Source organism: Macaca fascicularis, chromosome 5 (assembly GCF_037993035.2).
Source record: "Macaca fascicularis isolate 582-1 chromosome 5, T2T-MFA8v1.1".
NCBI classification, from domain to species: Eukaryota; Metazoa; Chordata; class Mammalia; order Primates; family Cercopithecidae; genus Macaca; species Macaca fascicularis.
The window spans coordinates 144,556,722-144,575,882 of record NC_088379.1 but is presented as its reverse complement, the minus strand read 5'-3'; the positions used below and the strand labels follow the sequence as shown (position 1 = coordinate 144,575,882).

At 41.7% G+C, this 19,161-nt stretch overlaps 1 long non-coding RNA gene across 1 annotated transcript in view; it reads left to right on the top strand.

Moving 5' to 3' along the window:
* LOC107129827 (uncharacterized) overlaps positions 1 to 7,380 on the top strand; it is a 38,982-nt gene extending 31,602 nt beyond the window's left edge. Inside the window, exon 2 of the long non-coding RNA XR_010587016.2 lies at positions 5,311 to 7,380. This is a non-coding gene — a long non-coding RNA (uncharacterized lncRNA). The remainder of the gene's footprint in view (positions 1 to 5,310) is intronic.
* The last annotated feature ends 11,781 nt before the right edge of the window (positions 7,381 to 19,161 follow it).

The following is a 19,161-nucleotide window of genomic DNA, read 5'->3' as shown; positions in this document are numbered from 1 at the left end:
GACAGCTGGCCAGTCACGGTGGCTCACGCCTGTAATCCTAGCACTTCAGGAGGCCAAGGTGGGCAGATCACAAGGTCAGGAGATCGAGACCACCCTGGCTAAAATGGTGAAACTCTGTCTCCACTAAAAATACAAAAAATTAGCTGGGCGTGGTGGCAGGTGCCTGTAGTCCCAGCTACTTGGGAGACTGAGGCAAGAGAATCGCTTGAGCCCAGGAGGCGGAGCTTGCAGTGAGTTGAGACCGCAACACTGCACTCCAGCCTGTGTGACAGAGCGAGACTCCATCTCAAAAAAAAAAAAAAAAAAAAGAATAATGACAGCAGTAGCAGTGGAAAGGAAAACAAGACACTGCATGCTAAGAAGCCCTTCTGCGATGAGGGTGAAAGACCAGGAGGACAATAGATGACTGTACAAAAAAAGGAGAATGGATATGGTCAAGGAAACTGGAATTTTCAAAGGAGAAAAAAGGTCTGGAATTGACAGCGGGAAATAAGCAGGACACCTACCTCATCTCTAGGCTCCTTTGGTAAGTGGGTTGAGTAATTTTTAAAAGCAGACACAATTTGAGAGTATTGTAGGGAAAGCAACATTATTAGGAGATGGTTAGGTTTTGGTTAGAGTAAGAAAATGAAAGGAATGTTTAGAAAAGGTATTAAGGATTAGGGAATTTGACTGATGACAATACAATGGAAGGGTCAACACAGATTAAGAGGAGGGGGAGGCTGGGCACAGGGGCTCATGCCTGTAATCCCAGAACCTTGGGAGGTCGAGTCAGGCAGATCACCTGAGGTGAGGAGTTCAAGACCAGCCTGGCCAACATGGTGAAACCCCATCTCTACTAAAATACAAAAATTAGCTGGGTGTGGTGGCTCATGCCTGTAATCCCAGCTACTTGGGAGGCTGAGGCAGGAGAATTGCTTGAACCCGGGAGGAAGAGGTTGCAGTGAGGCAAGATTGCACCACTGCACTCCAGCGTGGGCAACAGAGCAAGACTCTCTCTCAAAAAAAAAAAAAAAAAAAAAAAAAAAGAAAGGAATGGGAAATTAGGCTAGATTAGAGGAAAGCATGATGGCGTCACAATTCTATACAATGGACTTTAAAAGATGCAAATAGGCAAATGAGGTATGACAGGGTTATTTCTATTTTTTAAAAAAAGAAGGTCTCGTTATACCTCTTGGGATTGTTCTTTTAAGCAGTTTGTGGTTATTATAATCTCTTGGAATTGTTCTCTTAGGCAGTTGATAAAGCAGGTGGATATTGTGATGGGGTCGGGGGTAGATTTACCAGGATCACACTCAGCTCTGTGTGCCTCTAAAATCCAGTTGGAGTTGTGACGACTGGGAGGAACTCTGGATGTGTTATTTAAATCCAGGAACACTGGGAATTTTAGAGGCTTTCTTTACAGTCTTAAGTCTTTGGTATTGCTGCCACAGGACAGGCAATCTCCAGGAGCTTGGAAATCCTGCTGTGACTGGGAAAGAGCATAGTGATATAAATAAATATCTACCAGGAAAACCCAAGAAAAGCAACATCACTTTAGGTGTCTCCTCAAACTTCAACTCATCAGAGGGGGCTTATTTTAATACACTATCTGAAAGAGTATCTTTCCTGGTCACTTTCCATCCTCCTTTCTATGCTTTTCCCCACCACCACTTCCTTAGCACTTATCACCACCTTTCATATATTTCTCTGTTTAGTATTTCCTCTCAGTAGGATATAAAGACCTGGAGAACAGATTTTTTTACTGCTATTTCCAGGACCCAGAATAGCATTTGGCACATTGTACATACTCAATAAATATTTGTAGAGAGGATGAATAGATAAACTGAAGAATATTAGAACCATTAAGCAAGTCTAGTAATGTGACCAATTAAAAAATCAGTCATTCTGCTGGGCATGGTGGCTCATGCCTGTAATCCCAGCACTTTGGGAGGCTGAGGCGGGCAGAACATCTGAGGTCAGGAGCTCAAGATCATCCTGGCAATCAAGGTGAAACCTCGTCTCTACTAAAAATACAAAAATTAGCTGGGTGTAGTGGCATGCGCCTGTAATCCCAGCTACTTGGGAGGCTGAGGCAGGAGAATCACTTGAACTTGGGTGGCAAAGGTTGCAGTGAGTCGACATTGTGCCACTGCACTCCAGCCTAGGCTACAGAGTGAGACCTTGTCTCAAAACAAAACAAAACAAAAAACAAAACAAAACAAAAACCAACCCAGTAATAGTAATAAAAAATATAAAATATTCAGAAGTAAACTAAATGGTAAATAACACCCAAATTTTACCGACAGAGGAAATGGATGAATGGAGAAGAGTACCATGCTGCTGGATGGAAAGACACAATATTGTAATAATGTAAACTCTCTTCAAGTTAATCTATAAATTGGACACAATATCAATAAAAATTCCAGTGGAATTTTTGGAGGAAAGGAAGGGGCAAATTTGACAAAATGATTGTAAATTTCACCATGAAGAATAAATGCTTCAGAATAGTCAATTCATATTTTGAATAAAGGCATTGATAAGGGACCTTGCTCTATTAGACACAAAACCCTATATAGGAAAAGACAAATGGGTGGTATATATTAAAAGTTTTTTTTTTAAGTACATACCTTCTGCCCAGACATTCCACTTCTGGAACATTTCCCTGAGAAATAACTAGATAGTATATGGCAAAGATGTTTATTGAAACATTGTCTATAATGTTATAATGCCAAACCAATTAAAAACATTGATTGTTTGACAAGTAGAGGATGGTTTTAACAAAGTATGGTTTAAACACATTCCTGTGGAATACCTCAGGGCTCTTAAGCATGATGTTGTAGAACTACATTAATTGATATGGAAGGTGATTGCCATATATTATGTTTTTTAAAAAGCTGTTTACAAAACAGATGTCTAATAGTGTCCACATTTTTGTAAAATAAAAATTGGCATATACCTGTGAAGAAAAAACCTAGATGGGAGATGATATGTCAAAATGTTAACAATAGTTCTGCATCTGTACACTGAAAAAAAATGATAAGCTTTCCCCAAAATGGGATGGTACTTAAACTCCTCATTACTGCCACCTGGTGGCAACCAAGGGAGGTTTCTAATTTCTTTTCTACCACCTTGAGTACAACGCACATAGCATCATAATTATATAAAGTTATAAAGAAATCTTCAGTATCACCTGGTTGTATCCATCATTTTGTAGCTGAAGAAATAAAGGGGAAAGACTTTAAGCCACTTGTCTAAAGTTGCACTGTTAGTGAAACTTAATGATAGTAGCAAACATTTGTAGAGCCGTTTTGCTAAGTACTTCAAATGAATTACATCATTTTATTGTCACAGGAGCCTATGAGGTTGGTCCTATTTTTACTCTCACTTATCCCTACTTACCAGATGAGGATCCTGAGGCTCAGAAAAAGTAAGCAACTTACCCAAGGCTGTATACTTGGGATACAGCCAGTCATTCTGAGTTTTACCTCCCTCTCCTGAACCTTCTGTACTATACCTTCTTAGTCCATTAATTGCCCCTGCCCCTTCCACTACGTGCCCTTTCCCTTTCCTTGTCCCTTTCTTCAGTATTTTGGTGGCAACTCTTAGCATATGCCCAGTCTTTGTGTTATGTTTCTCATGGATGAAAAGACAGTATAGGCCAGGTGTGGTGGCTTATGCCTGTAATCCCAGCACTTTGGGAGACCAAGGCAGGTGGATCACCTGAGGTCAGGAGTTCAAGGCCAGCCTGGCAAAACCCCATCTCCACTAAAGTAATCCCAGCTACTTGGGTGGCTGAGGCATGAGAATCACTTGAACCCAGGAGGTGGAAGTTGCAGTGAGCTGAGATCGCACCACTGCACTCCAGCCAGGGAGCCAGGGGATAGAGCGAGACTGTCTCAAAAAAAAAAAAAAGAAGGAAGGAAGGAAAGATTGATTTACTGAGAGAAGTATAAGGAAACAAAATACCCCAAGACCCTTGTCTGGAAGGAAGGAAGGAGAGGGAGGGAGGGAAGGAAAAGACAGTAAAGACAGTATAAACATTTACTGAGAGAAGTATAAGTATCAGGGAACCCACCCCCAATATTTCAGTGTAGGTTCTATTTTCCATAACTGTTGGCCAGCTGAGAAATAAAGAGAAAGAATATAAAGAGAGGAATTTTACAGCTGGGCCGCCAGGCGTGACATCACATATCGGTAGGACCATGATGCCCACCCAAGCCTCAAAACTGGCAAGTTTTTGTTAAGGATTTCAAAAGGGGAGGGGGTGTACAAACAGGGAGTAGGTACAAAGATCACATGCTTCAAAGGGCAAAAAGCAGAACAAAGATCACATGCTTCTGAGGAAACAGGACAAGGGCAAAGCAGAACTCCTGATAAGGGTCTGTGTTCAGCAGTGCATGTATTGTCTTGATCAACATCTTAACAAAAAACGGGTTTGAGAGCAGAGAAGTGGTCTGACCAACAATTTACTAGGATGGAGTTTCCCAATCTCAGTAAGCCTGAGGGTACTGCAGGAGACCAGGGCATATTTCAATCCTTATCTCAACCGCATAAGACAGACACTCCCAGAGTGGCCGTTTATAGACCTCACCCCAGGAATGCATTCTTTTCCCAGGGTCTTAATATTAATATTCCTTGCTAGGAAAATAATTAGTGATATCTCTCCTACTTGCACGTCCATTTATAGGCTCTCTGCAAGAAGAAAAATATGGCTCTTTTTGCCCAACCCCACAGGCAGTCAGACCTTGTGGTTGTCTTACCTTGTTCCCTAAAAATTGCTGTTATTCTGTTCTTTTTCAAGGTGCACTGATTTCATATTGTTCAAACACACATGTTTTATAATCAATTTGTACAGTTAACACAGTTATCACAGTGGTCCTGAGGTGACGTACATCCTCAGCTTGTGAAGATAACAGAATTAAGATATTAAAGTAAGACAGGCGTCAGAAATTATAAAAGTATTTGGGAACTGATAAATGCCCATGAAATCTTCACAATTTATGTTCCTCTGCCGTGGCTCCAGCCGGTCCCTCTCTCCAGGGTCCCTGACTTCCCACAACATGAAAGGAAAGAAAATACCCCCAGCTCCTTACCCCAAGATCCTTGTCCAGGTAGAAACTTAGACTTATTAATATATTGAATTGTTCAAGTGTCCATATACTAAGAATCTTACATCAGCGATGTGGAACTATGGATAGGCTTCCTTGGGTTCCCGGCTCCACACTATAACCCTCCCTCCTCCCACCCCTTAAGTATCTGTATAGCAGAGTTAAGAGTGTATATCACCATATGCAGTTGTTCATGTACTTCTTCCCCTTTCTCTTCTAGCTCTTGACAAAATTCTCAGGGAAAACTCTTCGGCTCTGGATGTCTCCCTTTTTGTGGATCAAACACAAAGGGCATCATTCTAAAATATATATGGAACCATAAAAGCCCCAAATAGCCAAAGAAACCCTGAGCAGAAAGAACAAAGCTGGAAGCATCATACTACCAGACTTCAAAATTTACTACAAAGCTCTGATACCTAAAACAACATGGTACTGGCATTAAAAAAAATAGGCACATAGACCAATGAAACAGAATAGATAATCTGGATATACCAACTCATCTTTAACAAAGGTGCCAAGAACATACAATGAGGAAAGGATGGTCTTTTCAATAAATGGTGTGGGGGAAAGCTAGATAACTATATGCAGAAGAATGAAACAAGATTCCTCTCTCTCACCATACACAAAAATCAAATCAAAATGGATTAAAGTCTTAAATGTAAGACCTGAAACTAGGAAACTAGAAGAACACACTGGGGAAGTGCTCCAGGACCTTGGTCTGGGCAAAAGATTTTGTTTTGTATAAGACCTCAAAAGCACAGACAACAAAGCAAAAACAGACAAATGAGATTACATTAAGCTAAAAAGTTTCTGCACAGCAAAGGAAACACTCGACAGAGTTAGGGAGACAACCCACAGAATGGGAGAAAACATTTTCAAAGTATCCATCTGACAAGGAATTAATGACCAGAATAAAGAGACTAAACAATTTAAGCCAAAAACAAACAACAAAAACCAAATAATTTAAAAAGTGGGCAGACTGGGCGCGGTGGCTCACACCTATAATCCCAGCACTTTGGGAGGCCAAGGCAGGCAGATCACAAGGTCAAGAGATCAAGACCATCCTGGCCAACATGGTGAAACCCCATCTCTACTAAAAATACAAAAAAAAATTAGCTGGGCATGGTGGCATGCACCTGTTGTCCCAGCTACTTGGGAAACTGAGGCAGGAGAATCACTTGAACCCGGGAGGCAGAGGTTGCAGTGAGCCAAGATCGCGCCACTGCACTCTGGCCTGGTGACAGAGCGAGACTCCATCTTATGAGGAAAAAAAAAAAGGTGGACAAAAGATCCGAACATACTTTTCTCAAAGGACGACATAAAAATGGCCAACAGGTATATGAAAAAATGCTCAATATCACTAATCATTAGAGAAATTCAAATTAAAACAACATGTTATTTCACCCCAGTTAAAATGACTTGTATTAGAAAAACAGATAATAACAGATGCTAGTGAGGATGTGGAGAAAAGAGAACCCTCGTACACTGTTGGTAGAAATGTAAACTAATACAACCACTACGAAGAACAGTGTGGAGGTTCTTCAAAAAACTAAAAATGAATTACCATATGATCCAGCAATTCCACTACTGAGTATATATCCAAAAGAAAGAAAATCCATGTATCAAAAAGATACCCGCACTCCCATGTTTATTGCAGCATTGTTCACAACAGCCAAGATACAGAATCAACCTAAGTGCCCATCAATGGATGAATGGATAAAGTGTGGTATATATGCACAATGAAATGTTAATCGGCCATAAAAAATAGTGAAACCTTCTCATTTGCAGCAACATGGATGGTACTGGAGACTACTATGTTAAATAAGCCAAGTACATAAAGACAAATATTGCATGTTTTCAGTCATACATGGCAGCTAAAAATGTGGATTTCATGATGACATAGAGTACATTGGTGGTTACCAGAGGCCAGAAAGGAGGGGATGGAGTAGGAGACGAAGGGGGAAAAAGGATATATTTATTACCACTGAACTGTACACTTAAAATGGTAAAGATGATATGTTATATATTACCTCAGTTTACAAAAGAAAAAACAAATGGCATCAATGTCAATAAGTGTAAAAGTTGTACTAGGGATAAATCTGCCATTTGAAAGGGAAATTAGAAATCTGAAATAACGAGTGCAGTTAGCCTGTGAAACCCTTGAAGACCCCAAAAGTCTCATTCAGAACTGGTCCCAAAATGAATACGTACTATTGTATCATTGTCTAATTAAAGGTGCTTCTATTCAAGTATTAGTTTGCTTCAAAATAAATCTTTTTATTTGTACTAGTATTATAAGTGTTATTTCCTATTCTTCAGCTACATTTTTTGGAGAACAGTGTTAGTAAAAAGAGCTTAACTGTTAGACAGTCTTGAGTTAAAATTCACATGTTAGCTGTAATGAGGAAACTTACATTAAATTTTAATTACTTAATTTTATTATATAAAATTAAGGATAATAATATCACCAAAGGTGGTGGAGACGATTTAATGGGATGACACATAAAACTAGGACATAGAGGCATCTAGCAAATACACATTTCCTTCCCTTCTCCCTTGTTATATACTTAACCACATGGGCTAGGATTTCTTTGGAGGAACCATTTCTATCTTAGCCAGTGTTCTATCTGAGGTATTTGCAGCTGTCTGCTTTTTTCTTTCATACCCCACTTTCGATCTCTCAATACATACTGTGAGCTCTGCTTTCAGACTAGATTCGTAACTCAGTGATTTCCTGCTCCTCCCTGGACCACCTCCCTGGTCCAGGCCATCATCATTTTTCATACAACTGTAGTCACTTCCTAATTGGACTCCCAACTTCCACTCTTGCTGCTTCCCATTTATTGTTCACATAGCAGCCAAAGTTATTCTTTTATAAATTAGATCATGTCACTTCTCTGCTCAAAACCTTCCAAGAGCTCCCTATCACTTTTAGACTAAATATCTGAAGTCCTTACCAAATCTTAGTAGATCTATGTGATTTGACCCCAGTCTATCATTCTGACTTCAAACCTCTCTCCTGCTACCTTACTCTGCTCCAGCAGCACTGGCCTCCTTGCTGTTATTTATTTATTTATTTATTTTTATTTTATTTATTTATTTTTTGAGATGGAGTTTTGCTCTTGTTGCCCAGGCTAGGGTGCAATGGTGTGATCTTGGCTCACTGCAACCTCTGCCTTCCGGGTTCAAGCAATTCTCGTGCCTCAGCCACCCAAGTAACTGGGATTACAGGCACCCGCCACCACACCCGGCTAATTGTTTGTATTTTTAGCAGAGATGGGGTTTCACCATGTTGGCCCGGCTGGTTTTGAACTCCTGACCTCAGGTGATCCGCCTGCCTCGGCCTCCCAAAGTGTTGGGATTACAGGCGGGATTACATCCCAACAGATGTTGGGATTACATCTGTTGTTCCCTCTGCCTGGAATGCGCTTTCTAGATCTTTAATGCCTTGCTTTCTCATTTTCTAACTCAGAGAGGCTGACGCTAGGTACCTCATTTTAAACAGATACCCCTGCAAGGCTTTCTTTCTCTCCTTATGCTTATTTTCCTCATAGCACTTACCCCACATTGATATTGAGCTACTTCTTTCTTTTCTTTTTTCCTTCCTGCCTCCCTCCCTCCCTCCCTTCCTTTCTCTCCTTTCTTTTTTCTTTCTTTCTCTCCTTCCTTCCTTCCTTCCTCCCTCCCTCCCTCCCTCCCCTCCCCTCTCCCCCCTCCCCCCTCCCCTCCCCCTCCCATCCCCCTCCCCCCTCCCCTCCCCTCCCCCTCCCTTCCCCCTCCCCCCTCCCCTCCCCCTCCCATCCCCCTCCCCTCCCCCTCCCATCCCCCTCCCCCCTCCCCTCCCCTCCCCCTCCCTTCCCCTTCCCCCCTCCCATCCCCTCCCCTTCCCCTTCCCTCTCCTCCCCCTCCCTTCCCCTTCCCCCCTCCCCTCCCCCTCCCCTCCCCCTTCCCCTCCCCTCCCCTCCCCCCTCCCTTCCCCTTCCCCCCTCCCCTCCCCCTCCCTTCCCCTTCCCCCCTCCCCTCCCCCTCCCCTCCCCCTCCCCTCCCCCTCCCCCTCCCCTCCCCTCCCCCTCCCCTCCCATCCCCTCCCCTCCCCCCCTTCCCCTTCCCCCCTCCCCTCCCCCTCCCCTCCCCATCCCCCCTTCCTTTCCCCTCCCCCCTCCCCCCTCCCCTCCCCTCCCCTCATATAGGAGTCTCACTATGTTGCCCAGGCTCTTGGACTTAAGTGATCCTCCGACCTTAGCCTCCCAAGTAGCTGGGACTATAGGCACACACCACCACACCTGACTCTATATGTAGTCCCACCTGAAATGTAAGCTTCCCACCTGAAATACAGGTTCAATACTTTGTTTTGTTCACTTTGTATCATCAGCATTTACATCTGCCAGGCATTCAAAAATATTCATTGAATAAGTAAGTGAGCAAACTTACCTGCTTCCACAGCCATCCTTTCCCGCCCCCCGCTCCTTTTAAGTAGAAGAGATGTTTTTCTTCCTGTCTCAGATTATAATGTCTCCCCTGTGTCCTGCCTCCTCAGCATTCCTTAATATTGCCTATCTTCTACGTTCGATTCTCCCCAGCTACATTTTCTGTTTTCTGGCAAGCACACATCTCTCCCATTTTAAATTAAAAAAGAAAATTCTCTCTGGGCATCCCCTGCCAGCTGCCAGTCTCTGTCTCTCCTGCTCTTAACAAATTTTTGAAATATTTATTTATACTCTTTGCATTGCCTCACTTCTCTTTTATTCTAGTTTCTCCAAACCCATAGAAACTGTTCACTCCTGCTTTAAACAGTTTCTTTCCTGAGCTCTTCCAAGATACTACTCTCATGTTTTTTTTTTATCTTACTTCCCTGATTGCTACTTTTCCTGTCCCTCCCTCAAATTTTGTGTATCACAGCATTGATACAAGTTCTTCATGTTCTCCAGATTCTTCTTTGGCAATCTTACCACATCCATCGCTTTAGTTACCACCCAAACCTGGATGCCCAGCTCACATTTCTCTGTACTAAGCTCGTGACTTATTTGACCTAGTGTCTACTTGATATCCACCTTGGTTTCCACAAGCACCTCAAAATAAAGATGCCCTCTTCCATCTCCAAACTTGATTCTCCGCCAGTGTTACTTATTTTAGTGAGTGGTAGCATCATCCAGTTGCTCAAGTAGAAAACATGGATATTGTCCTGATTTATCCTTTGCCTTCAGCCCCCTTCCCCCATCTAGCCAACCGTTGGCTTCCATTAATTCTATTACAGTGAGAGAAATTGTATCCCTCCAGAAAGATATGTCAAAGTCCCAGCCCCCACTGCTTATGAATGTGATCTTAGGATCTTTATAGATGTAATTCAGGATCTTGAGAGGTGATTATCCTGGATTAGGGAGGGCCCTAAATCCAATAACTGGTGTCCTTAAACATGAAAGGAGAGGGAGATGTGAGACACAGACACAGGGGAGAATGCCATGTGAAGATCCCTATAAGGCTGGAGAGAGAGATTAGAGTGACGCTGCTACAGGCCAAAGAACACCAAGAATTGCCAACCCTGCTGACACCCTGATTTCAGAATTCTGGCCTCCAAAACTAAGAGAATAAATTCTGCTTTTTTAAGTCATGAAGTTTGTAGTAATCTGTTATGGTAGTCCCAGGAAATTAATTTTCTTAGCTCTGAAATCCATCTATGTTTCCCTACCATCACTGCCTCTAACTAGTTCAGATCATGATTACAGTAATCTTCTGCCTCATCTCCCTGCTACTAGTCTCAGCCCATCTTTCTAAAATGCATGAAATTCATTCCACTATTTAAAATCTGTGAGTGGTTTGCCAGTGACTTGGATTAAGTCTAAATGCCTAGTATCATGGTTTATGGGACTTTATAATTTGCCTTCTGCCTACTTGTGTAGCCTTCTTTTCCCACTCACCCTCAATTCTGTTTTTTTGTTTTTGTTTTTGTTTTTGTTTTTTTTTTTTGGTTTTTTTGCTTGTTTTTGAGACAGAGTTTCGCTTTTGTTGCCCAGGCTGGAGTGCAATGGTGCAATCTCGGCTCACCACAACCTCCGCCTCCCGGGTTCAAGCGCTTCTCCTGCCTCAGCCTCCCAAGTAGCTGGGATTACAGGCACCTGACACCATGCCCGGCTAATTTTGTATTTTTAGTAGAAATGGGGTTTCTCCATGTTGGTCAGGCTGGTCTCAAACTCCCGACCTCAGGTGATTCGCCTGCCTCAGCCTCCCAAAGTGCTGGGATTAGAGGCGTGAGGCACCGCACCTGGCCCCCTCAATTCTATGGTCCAGGCATAGTAATAATTTCTGATATTTCTCAGCATTGATTCTGTGCCAGCCACTATTCTAGGGGCTGTCGCACAACAACCTTGTAAGGTACAAAACAGGTTTCTTTCAATGTCTCAGCTTTTCTTTCTCTTACCTCCAGGATTTTGTACATGCTGGTCACACTGCTGTCTGCCTGAAACACTACTTTCTTTTCCCTTGCTCTTTGACCCTCTCCTCAACTGGCTAATTCATACTAATACTTTAGGCCCCCGTTTATTCAATACTTCCTCCAATAAGCATTCCTCACTCTTTCTAAGTCTGGGTATATGTCCCACCCTCACTGCCCATATTCCCATTACACCCTGAACTCCCCCATCAGAATACAAAATATTATAGTTATCTGTTCACTGGTCTATACCCCACGCTATATGTTTCCTTTGGGAAGGGCTGTATCTCTATTACCATTGTAACTCCATTCCCAGAATCTAGCACAGTGCCTGGCATAGAAGAGATGCTCAATCACTGTATGCTGAGTAAATGAAAAAACCTTAAACAAAGGTTGCTAATAGCATTATGTCTCTTATACCAGCTAGGGCAGAAAGAAATGCATCCCAGACCTACTTGCCAACTGTCCTCTTCCTCACAATTCTGATGCCTCTGCCTGGACCAGTCCTGAAACATCTTTTCATATGAATTCCATGAGATCTCTAAGGCCAGTTAATCTTCAGTTACCTATCATATTCATCACTTCTCCAAATACAAGCCTCTCCAGGTGGCTCTCCTCTCCCAGAGAGCTTTGCAAGTTCTCCCAAACCCTCTGCTTACTGCTCTCCTTTTTCCTGGGCTTTCTGGAACTCCAGCCTATTCAAAACAAACTCACCTATATTTTCATCCTTTTTTTGTTGCTTTTTATTTTTATTTTTATTTATTTATTTTTTTTGGAGACAGAGTCCCACTCTGTCACCCAGACTAGAGTGCAATGGCACCATCTCGGCTCACTGCAACTTCTGCCTCCCAGGTTCAAGTGATTCTCAGCTTCCCAAGTAGCTGGGGCTACAGGTGTGAACCACCACACCTGGTTAATTTTTGTATTTTCAGTAGAAACAGGGTTTTACCATGTTGGCCAGGCTGGTCTTGAACTTAAGCAATCCACCTGCCTCAGCCTCCCAAAGTGCTGGGATTATAGGCATAAGCCACTGTGCCTAGTCATATTTTCATCCTTTTAACAGAATATTCTTTCCATCTCTGGCCTAAAATAGAAACCTGTTTTCCATTAGAAAAATTATCTTCCTACTGCTATCTTGGGTGGAAGTTGTTAATTTGTCTCACCCTTGTAGAAAACCCTCTCCTTTCAAGCTTTTATTTTTATTTATTTATTTATTTGAGATGGAGTTTCGCTCTTGTCGCCCAGGGTGAAGTGCAATGGCGTGATCTTGGCTTACTGCAACCTCCGCCTCCTAGGTTCAAGCTATTCTCCAGCCTCAGCCTCCTGAGTAGCTGGGATTACAGACACCCTGCCACCACACCCAGCTAATTTTTGTATTTTTAGTAGAGACAGGGTTTCGCTGTGTTGGCCAGGCTGGTCTCGAACTCCTGACCTCAGATGATCTGCCCACCTTGGCCTCCTAAAGTGCTGATATTACAGGCGTGAGCCACCACGCCCAGCCTCAAGCTTTTATTTTCAACAATCCATCTCTCTACTGCTTGTTACTGACATCTACTAAGCTACTAGTTATTCTTCTCTCTGGTTTATGGTCCCATCATCTGAGATGACTTCACTGTCCATGTGAACAGCCCTAGTCTCCATTTCCTTGAATCCTCTCAATTTGATAGCCTTTAACACATTCCACTTGGTCTGTTCTATGGCTATACCTAAGTTTGCCACTATTAGGTGGTTTGTCACAACTTTATTCTGTTCTTTGGTCTATTCTATAGCTAAATCTAAGTTTATTACAAACCAGGTGGTTTATCACCTCTTAAATCCTAAATTTCAATCTCGTCCATTCCTTTAGCTCGTCCATTTTCTTGCTAAAAGCCCTCTTTTGCCACTTCCTTATCCTAAATTTCAATCTCTTCCATTCCTTTAGCTCATCCATTTTCTTACTAAAAGCCCTCCTCTGCCACTTCCTTCCTTAAATCAGCCTAGACGCATGATCCAGGTTTTATGATCCAACTTTTCATAAATACCCTCACTCCTTTGTGCTCTTGTTCACCTGGCTCAAATTCGGCCTGGGTTTTACCATGATACTGTGCTCCACCACATTCCACGTTTGTGGCCTAAGTACTAGAATAGGTACTTTTGATATGGCAGGGGTATCTAAGATGAAAAAAGAAAATCATTCAATATAAAATGAATCCAGCCAGTATGCAATATAACAATATGATCATTTACTTCCCATCCCTGTACCTAGCCTTGTATAGGTAAAAATTCTCTCATCCTCTTATTTTTAATGTTGGTTAGGGGCTTTATGTAAAGCTCCTGTGGCTCCAAATGTATTCAAGTGTTCAATGGATATGCTCCTTTTGAAATCTTGTCACTGTTCTCATGTAGGCTAAAAATGGAACTATAACTTTCTTGCTTCTTATTGGTAGGTTTATTTACTCATGCAGCAAATATTTGAGTACCTACTATGTATTTGGCAGACACTTTGCCCTTAAAGAGCTTATAATAATATAAAAATAAGACAAATACTCAAAAAAGTTTAATACTACATATGACTGACAGAAAGATGGAATGTGTTATGAAAGATCAGAGAAGTTCTCTACTAAAAAATAAAAAAAAAACTAGCCGGGCGAGGTGGTGGGCGCCTGTAGTCCCAGCTACTCGGGAGGCTGAGGCAGGAGAATGGAGTAAACCTGGGAGGCGGAGCTTGCAGTGAGCTGAGATCCGGCGACTGCACTCCAGCCTGGGCAACAGAGCGAGACTCCGTCTCAAAAAAAAAAAAAGAAAGATCAGAGAAGAAAGAACTTATATCCAGCTGAGAAAAATCCTTAAAGAATGGGCAGAATTTGCTCAGTTGATAAGAGAGGAAATAATATTTCAGCCAGAGTGAGAGATACGAGAAAAGGCTTTGCATGGGAAAGGATTAGGAATAACCCGGTTCTTGTTTGTTTACAGGTGGATGGAAAGCCGATTTCCAGTCTTTATGATAATGCCGATGTTCCACTTGGGAAAATACTGTACAACAATGAAAGTAGCCCTTTCTTTTGTCTTTCAAAGAATGTATTTTTAACAAACAGCCTCTGTGTGATCCTTTTGACCACATAATTTGTAGAGTTAACCCTGAAATTTTCATTAGCAACAATGAAAGCACACACAGGCACAATATTAATATAGATTAATTATCAGCCTATTTTGGTCAGAAAGTCTCATTTAAATGTTTAAGAGACAGAAGTCCCAAATTGTAATTTCTTCCACTAGCAGGAGGAAGCTCAGGATTGGTTTTTCTACAACACTAGAGGAATACTACTCAAAAATCAAAAGGAATTAACCATTGATACATGCAGCAACACAGATGAATCTCAAAGTAATTGTGCTGAGAGAAACCAGACCCAGAAAAAGGTAAATTCTATATGATCTCATTTATATAAGACTCTAGGAAATGCAAACTAATCTACACATACAGAAAACTGAGGGCAGGTACTAGGAAGGGTAGGAGGGAGGCATTACAGAGAGGCATGAGGAAACTTTTTGGGATGATAGATATGTTTACTACTTTGATTGTGAGGATGAAGTCGCAACTCTGTACGTGTCAGTGATATATTTTAAATATGAACGGCTTATTTTATGGAAATTCTGCCCCTATAAAGCTGTTTAAAAAAAAAAAAAAACACTTCTCTTTGAGAGACATCACCTTTGTCTTTTAAACCATCTTATGTTGAATCTAAAAGATCAGTATAAGGTTTTAATAAGACCAGAGACCCATGTGTCTTAGTTTCCAGGACATATAAGATAATCATGGTGATTAAGACAAAAGTACACATATGATTACCTATAAACTATCATAGTTAAATGACTACCCTGCATAAGGCAAAATGATTATTTTATTCCTAAGATTGAAATTGCTAACCTTTTATTAGAGAATAATAGATTAGAGGGCATGTTGGCTCATACCTGTAAGCCCAGTGCTTTAGGAGGCTGAAGCAGGAGGATCCCTTAAGGCCAGGAGTTGAAGATCAGCTCGGGCAACATAGCAAGACCACATCTCTACAAAAAATTTTAAAATAAAATGTTTATCCAAGTGTAGTGGCACGCACTCACCTGTAGTACTAGCTGCTAAGGAGGCTGAGGCCTGGAGTTCGAAATGCACAACGCTTCACTTCAACCTGTGTGACAAAGTGAGATCCTATCTCTAAAATAAATAATTCAATTTTTATAATTAGGGAACATTTAAATTGAGATTATAAGTAAAAAATAGAACAAACAATCCTGCTACGTGATATGGTTTGGATCTCTGTCCTTATCCAAATCTTATGTTGAAATGTAATCCTCAGTGCTGGAGGTGGGGCCTGGTGGGAGATGATTGGATCATGGGGGTGGTTTCTCATGGTTTAACACCATCGCCCCCTGGTGCTGTTGTCGCGATGATGAATTCTCATGAGATCTGGTTGTTTTAAAAGTGTGTGGCACCTCCCCCTTCTGTCTTGCTCCTGCTCCTACCATGTGAGATGCCTTGCTCCCCCTTTGCCTTCTACCATGATTCAAAGTTCTCTGAGGCCTCCCCAGAAGCAGATGCTGCCATACTTTCTGTCCAGCCTGCAGAACGTAAGCCAGTTAAACCTCTTCTTATACATTACCCAGTGTCAGATATTCTTTATAGCAGTGTGAGAATGGATTAATACACTACCTCATGCAATAATGTAAAAACAGGCAACCCACTGAGAGTAAACCTAATCAACTTGTTCATTTAGATATAAACTGTAGAGATGACATTGCCATCTAGTTGTTGAATACTGAGTATATTGTTGAAACATTCTTGACAATGTTCTATTTGTCTTTTTTGTAGACTTAGAAGGAACACACTGAAGCCCCTAACCAATTACATCTCCTTTATAGGAGTGTGAATGTGACTGCCATAATGCAGTCCATGCTGCCCCTGGTAATTATATGCCTCAACCCAAGCAGGTGATTATATAACCTGTGACTACCTCATGCTCAAGGCTCTTCCATATTACACAAACACACACACTCTCTCTCACACTCAAAAGCAAAACAAAAATAAAACAATCTGCTTGATCCCTGCCCTACAGAGATTAGTCTAGTCAGGGAAACATACAACTAAGCATTTGAATACTGGGTAGTGGGTGCTACGAGAGCAGAAGTACAGAAAATATGTAAGCGCCAACAAGCACCAGCAGGAGTTAAAGGTTTAGAGAAAATTAGTGGGAAGTTTATCTAAAATGAAAACAGTGGGTAAGAGGAGATGAGATTCTGCTGTGTCCTGTAAGCTATTTTATTCTAGAAGCAATGGAAAGCTTTGGACTTTTTGAAAGATCTTAAGCAAGGAAATGAAGTAGTTAGATTTGTATGTTAGAAATAATATTCTGGTTTTAGTATGGAGAATGGATTAAAACGAGATAAGATTAGAGCATCGAGAGAGGTTGTTAGAGTAATTTAAGCAAGAGATAATGGTACTAAACTAGGATTATAAACATGGAAATGGAGAGAAGTTGGAGGGTTTGAAAGATGTTCTGCAGATATAATAAATGGGACTTGCTAAAAGCCAACTATGGAGAATTAGGAAGACGGAAACACCAAAGATGACTTCCATGTTTCTGACTTGACAACTGAGTGCATGGTGGTGTCCAAAAAGTGGAGGAGCAGGTTTTGAGATAATAAAATTCATTTTTACTCCTGTTGAGCTGGAGGCAGTCATGATGTATCTAAGAACAAACATCTACTTGACAACTGAATATATGGTGTGATGCTCACTATAGCGATCTGGACGCGTCAGCACATACATTATCACTGACACACTGAGATAGACATAAGGCACACTGAGTCTATTTCAGGAAATGTGCCTAGACTTAAAATAGATATGCACACAGAGTGGAAGGAAGAAGAGCAGAGAAAATTGAGAAGGAATAGTTAAGGAGGCTCCCTACCTTCTCACTCCACCTCAGGCTGGCAAGCAGAACTTACTGTTGCCGCTTGGGCTCCCACTGTTTTCCATCTATACATCTACCAAGGCATTTGTTATGTCATTGAATATACTTATCTTTCTCTCTCCTTCTACTAAACTGTAAGGCTCTTAGGGCAAGGATCATGTCATACTCATATTTGGATTCCCAGGACTTACAACAGTGCTTGGCCGATAGTCTTTCCTAAGACTTTTATTGAATAACTAATGATAGGAAAAATCCATTGAGTACTTTCTGTGTTCTAGGCACTTTGTATATAAGGTCTATTATACTTGGGCTATATTAAGACTCAGAAAATTTAAGTGAATTGTTCAAGAAGCTTCCAGGATTCAGACCTGGTTCTGCATGAGTCCATGCTCTTTTTTTCTCCTATATCATACTCTCTACGACAGACTGGTGAATGAAATCTATCTTTAACGATAAAGGAAAAAAGGGATTGCATCTTATATAAAGCACAGATAGTGATCCTTATGCTAAACACGGTAAAGTCCTATAGAGAAAATCCTTGGGTTCTGTCTCCTGGAGTTACATGCCATATATGCCAGAAAGTATAGCAAGTAAATGGCTGCATGTCCTAAACCATAAGGAAGTTCATATAGACTAAGCAAAATGCTACCAGTTACCATTTTGCACAGCAGCTCTTGCAAGGATCCAGCAATTACCACTACACCATGGATCTAAGACACTCTCACAAAGATAGGCCAAACACTGCCTGCGACCTTCAGCTTCTCAGTTTTGCTCAAAATAACTTGGCCAAAAGCTGAGAAACTTTAGTACCATCTAAACTTTTCATTCCGATTATGCTTGGTCACTGCTCAGAAGGCAGTTCCCTCTCATTTCTTGTCTCCAAACTGTACTGGATAGCATCCCGCCAACACACAATGCCCTCCCTCCAACCTTTCAAGTATGGGCTTTGACAACCTATTCTATTATAAATAAACCCACCTTTATTCTCAGCGCTTTTAAAAATTTTAATTCCTTTGAAGTTCGTTCCATTCAATTTTGTCACCCTTTACCTTGCTTTGTCCCTAATACCTACATCGTGTTATTCCTTTAAACCCCAAATTCATTTAATCATTTCCTAGGGGATTTCAACATTTGTGTGGAATGTCGGTTGAATATCCAACCTTCACGGTTCCAATGCCAGTTCAACCTCATTCCCTTGGTCACACCCCCCACTTTGTTATGGAGCGGTTCTGGGTGATTTTCATACCCTTATGCTTCTATTCATATTACCCACAGCGTGCCTGATCATTAACCCCATTGAGACCTCCATTCCTATAGTGTCGCCTCTTCCAGTTTATTCTTGATCCTGCTTCCTTCTGTATCTGACCTGGATCTCTTAAATTGGTCATATGACCTGCTCCAGTGCTTTTCTTTTCTTTTCTTTTTTTTCGAGACAGGGGTCTTGCTCTGTCGTCCAAGCTGGAGTGCAGTGGCCCAATCTCGGCTCACTGCAACATTCACCTCCCGGGTTCAAGTCATCCTCCCATCTCAGCCTCCTGAGTAGCTGGGACTACAGGCGCTAACCACCACACTTGGCTAATTTTTGTGTTATTTAGCCCCATGTTGCCCAGGCTTGTCTCGAACTCTTGAGCTCAAGCAGTCCTCTTGCCTCAGCCTTCCAAAGTGTTGGGATTACAGCATGAGCCACCATGCCTGGCCTCGT